The sequence below is a fragment of the Portunus trituberculatus genome, chromosome 19 (assembly GCF_017591435.1).
Source record: "Portunus trituberculatus isolate SZX2019 chromosome 19, ASM1759143v1, whole genome shotgun sequence".
In the NCBI taxonomy this organism is placed as follows: domain Eukaryota; kingdom Metazoa; phylum Arthropoda; class Malacostraca; order Decapoda; family Portunidae; genus Portunus; species Portunus trituberculatus.
The window spans coordinates 18,922,553-18,927,552 of record NC_059273.1 but is presented as its reverse complement, the minus strand read 5'-3'; the positions used below and the strand labels follow the sequence as shown (position 1 = coordinate 18,927,552).

The 5,000-nt window shown below is 47.4% G+C and overlaps 1 protein-coding gene across 1 annotated transcript in view; it reads right to left on the bottom strand.

Annotated features, from left to right (window-relative positions):
• The window catches only part of LOC123506338 (protein yippee-like 2), a 130,883-nt gene extending 130,456 nt beyond the window's left edge, over positions 1-427 (bottom strand). Inside the window, exon 1 of the mRNA XM_045258322.1 lies at positions 295-427. The gene's annotated coding sequence lies outside the window, so the exon portion shown is untranslated. The remainder of the gene's footprint in view (positions 1-294) is intronic.
• Between the last annotated feature and the right edge of the window lie 4,573 nt (positions 428-5,000).

Below are 5,000 nucleotides of genomic sequence, written 5' to 3'. Positions count from 1 at the left end.
GCCACGCAGGCCAACTCGTGCCGCCCCGGTTGTCCTGCCGCCCGGAAGTGCTTTAAGCAGGTAACACGCCAGGGTAAGTGAGGAGACGAGGCAGTAATGTGGTGGGGTCGTGGATGTGTGCCAGGGAACATACGGTACTCCCAGCCAGGGTCAAGAGCGTGGCCCGCCCCGACACGCGCGCACACACGGACACACACACACACACACACACACACACACACACACACACTGATAATGTAGCACACCTAAGCAACAGATAATACTGAGCAAGATACATAAGAGTGGTGAACTTACTAAGGTCTGAATGGACTTGACGGGTGGGGTTTGTTGTTGTAGCAGTAGCAGTTGTTGTTGATGTGTTGTGGTGGTGACTGCGGCTGTTCCTGCGCGACACTCACCTTGGGACACTGGCTTTAGGAGGCGTTTGGCTCACGGACTAATAGTTTTATAAAAGTGCTGCCTGCGGCCACATCCACTACCTTACAAGGATCACTAGCAACAGAATGACTGTGGCTGTGTTGATTATGCCACCAGCGCACTGGTGTCCGCATTGACCCACTCAAACACTAATCGAGCTTCTCAAAACTCGTCGAAATTCCAGCTGAGAAGAGACAGGTCTGGCGGGGCTGTCATGGGCGCAGCCTAGGAGTGCAGGAGCGTCAGCCATCCGCATGCACACACACACCTCTATTTTAGAACAGCGTTGCTAAGTCCGCTTGTCAGGTGGGCCCGTCCGCAGGCGGGGGAGAGTCAGGGCAAGGGTGCAGGTTGTTGCCCCGACACTCATGACTGTCGACGCCTCTGGCCTGCACGTCTGTGTGGTCTGGTCCTCAAACACTGGGCCTGTCACAGGACCCCACAGGTGACCAGACCTTCGGGTCGTAGCTATCGACCAAGCAACAAGAATTACAGACTCGGCACCATCTCGCTCTCCGCGGCCGTGATGAACACTGAGGCCGCAGCACGACAGCGCGCCGTCCCTCCTCCCCCTCTCGAGATGCAAGAGACCGCCAGGCAGCAAGCCAGACCTTTTTGCGTACATGGGTTGTCCTGCGTTGATGCACCATATTCGCCTCCCCCAGCCTCACCATGGGCCTCCACCAGCCTGTACAACTTGATGGAAATGTTGAATGAGCAGCGGTGGGCAGCGGTGGGCGTCGGGGGCGAGGTAAACAAAGGGTGTTGCATCTGGCGCAGCCCCGTGCCAGCTGTCACCAGCTCTCGCTATTAATAAAGTCTAATACGAGGTACACGCAGGTTCCAGAGAACTTCTCATGGGTATCTGTTGTGTGCATCACGGCCACCAACACCCCCGGGGGAGTCACGGGGCGGGGCGGGGGCGGGGCGGGGCGGGGGACTGGTCCGCTGGTTAACCCATAGCGGCCCAGCGTGGGAGAAAGAGAGAGGGAGAGGGAGGGATTGTGCGCCCCTTATAAATTTATAGTATCATTTTTTTTTTTTCCTTAATATCCGCCGTAACATGTTTATTTCTCTGGTGGTGGGGAGGAGCCAGCCAGCGAGGCGAGGCAGCCCCGGGGCGCCCACACCAGGGAATTACCTCTTATCAGGCACCATTCACTGCATTTATTGACCCACCTTGACAAGCACCCACACACCGCCCACCCCGCCCACCCCTCACGCCTACTCCCTGCCTCGTGACCCGCACCTCCACGCCCATCCATACCATGAAACCCGCGCACACCCCTCCCCCCCTCCTTCCGCGCCCCTGAGTCAGAAGTACCCTGTGAACCACCTCCCACCTCACCCCCCAAAAAACTTCCCTACACCTGCATGACTGACATTTGCTCCCTCACCCCCCCTCTCCCTCATTCCCCCCTGACTCCTCCTCTCCCTGACACTATCTTCACCCTCCCTTCAGAATATTGTTTAGTAAGGCGTGTATTCATCTCCATATAAACTGTTTCATCTTCACAAGAGCCTTTTCACCTCTCCCACTAACTCTTGCCCGAGAGAGAGAGAGAGAGAGAGAGAGAGAGAGAGAGAGAGAGAGAGTTACCATGGAGAAAGAGGCCTGTTATCATCTTTTCCTGGAGACAAACTCGCCAATATTCGCTTCTCAGACACATGACCTTTCACGCCCCCCTCCTCCTGTACCTCCCTCCCTCCTTTCTCCTCTCCCTCACCACAACTCACCCTCCCTGACCTTCACCTCATGGCCCTCCCACCCTCCTCCCCTACCTTCGCCTCCACCGTGACCTCGACCCGTCCCTCGTGTATTGAAACATACAGACATACACGGATGTCCCACCTTCGCTCTCCGCCACACCTACATGAGTATACATAACATACACGGGTATACAATGAAATAGGTATTCGGTAACGCTTTGTTTTGTCACTGGGAATGTTTTTAAAAGCCACACAGATTAGCAGTCAAGTTCTTATGATTTTTTTTTTTTCTTACTAATCTTCTTTAACTATCACAAGAACCACGAAAACTTTTAAAGATTACAACTTACACTAATAAAATGTAAAACCCTTTGTTTCATGGGAATGTTCTTAAAAAGCCACATAGATTAGTAGTCAGATTATGATTTTTTTTTATTTCTTACTAATGATCTTGTTTAACTATCACAAGAGTCACGAAAACATTTAAATATTACAAACTACACGAATAAAATGTGGGAATGTTTTTGAAAAGCCACATAGATTAGTAATTAGGTTATGCTGATTTTTTTTTTTTTTAGTGATCTTGTTAAACTGTCACAAGAACCACGAAAACATCTGAGAACGATACGCTACACTAAAGAAATATTGCTAAACGCTTTGTTCCCTCACTAGGACTGTTTGTAAAGGCCACAGAGATGATTAGTCGTGTTTTATTGAGGTTTTCATAGCTTTTCTACTTATAATGATGCAAGTCACGGAAAAACACAAGTAACGGTGAAATAAACACGGCAAAGAAAATAATCAACTTTCACGACACGCGGAGACAAAAAAAAAACCAGAAAAACACCACTAAGTCGTTTAGAAATACACACACACACATATGCCCAGACATACACAGAAACACATGTATGCGAAGATAAAAAGAAAAAGAGTGAAATGAACATGATGGAAGGTAAATATTAGCTACCATGACATACACACACAAAAGCAGGAAAGTATTAAAAAAAAGAACACGTAGCTACTCTGAACATGCACACAAACAAAAGAATACAAGGATAAGAAAATGATGACAGAAAGTGAGATGAAGACAGCACAGGACAAAGGTCAACATTTATGCCACTTCAAAGAAAAATAGAAGAAAGGACAAGAAGATAAGCAAAGACTGACATTTCAAAATTTTCCTGATCCTTGGGAGTGGCGTGGGCTGAGAGTGGCAAGATTTACACCCTTATTCAGAAACAACTTGCTCTCACCAGGACAAATTGTCAAGGCCACAAAGACGACTTGCGGGGTTTACAAGACAGTTTCTCCCTAAAACACTAGAAATCTTGCTTATCCATCACCAGAGCCATACAGAACCTTAGAAACACGAGTACCTTCAACTAGACCCTTTGGAAAGTATTGATGGCGAGGCAGCAAAGCGTTTCAAAATACGAGTCTTACACTTATATTCAGAAACGCCTTGCTCTCTCACTACAACAATATCCCAAGGCCACAAAGACGGCCAGTGGGGTTTACAAGACAGTTTCTCCCGTGGTGCAGTGGAACCATGCGTGCTTTGGGGTCGGAGGAGTCTCTAAGCGCACGGGTTCGAATCCTGTCCACGGTCCGAGTGTAGGTTGGGCTTCCTCACTCGGGGCAACGGTTTCCTAGCGAGTGGGCTTTAAGATAGGAGGTACCCCAAAAAGTATCCCCTTTAGCCCATAAATTCCCGTGAAAAGCCCACATGGTATAAATAAAAAAAAAAATAAATAAATAAAAAATTGACCAGAAATTTTGCTAATCCATCACCGGAACCATGAAGAGCCTTAGAAATACTAGTCCCTTCAACTAGACCCTTTAGTAAGTACTGATGGCGAGACAGCAAAGGGTTTCAGAATACGAGTCTTCCACTTATATTTAGAAACGTACTCCCCTATCACTACAACTATTTCCCAAGACCACAAGACGACTAGCGGGGTTTAAAAGACAGTTTCTCCCTAAAACAGACTAGAAATCTTGCTTATCCATCACCACAGCCATACAGAACCTTAGAAACACTAGTACCTTCAACTAGAACCTTTGAAACTATTGATAGCGAGGCAGCAAAGCGTTCCAGAAATGCCTTGCTTTCTCACCCACCACACCAATTTTCCAAGGCCACAAAGACGACCAGGCAGATTTCCAAGACAGTTTCTCCCTAAAATAGACTAAATATCTAGCTAATCCATCACCAGAACCATAAAGAATCTTAGAAACACGAGTGCCTTCAACTAGACCCGTATTGATGGTGAGAGAGCAAAGCGTTTCAAAATACAAGTCTTAGTGGCATGAGACAGACAGCAGAGTTCCCGTGCTTATCACTGAGGGGGAAATGTCTCCAGCGAAGAGAATGACTTGCACGAGCCTTGACTAATGAAGGGAATTATGCATGAGGTGAAGGGACGGACAGAACGGGATTTACCAGTGAAGAGGAGTGAAGGGAATGAAGCAGAGAGGTGTTAGTGGTGAATGCAATGATGGATGGGACTGAATAATGAAGGGAACCAAGAAAAAAAAAAGGGAGTTATCACCAAAGGGAGTGATGGGAGAGAGATGGACTCGTAATGTTGGAAGGAATGATACAACAGTGAAGGGGAGTGATGGGAATGATGGGGTGGAAGTTAATTAAAGAGAGGAACGACGAAAATGGGAGATATCAGAGAAGGAAGGAGTTAAAAAAAAGAGTTATCAATGATGATGATGGGAAAGAGATGTAATGGTGAAGGGAATGATACAGCAAGTGAAGGGAGATGATGGGAATGATGGGTAGGAGTTAATAGTGAAGGAAGAAAAAAAAAAGTAGGTTAGTTAGGTTAGGAACGACCCCCAAAAAAAAATTGTATTAGTGAAGG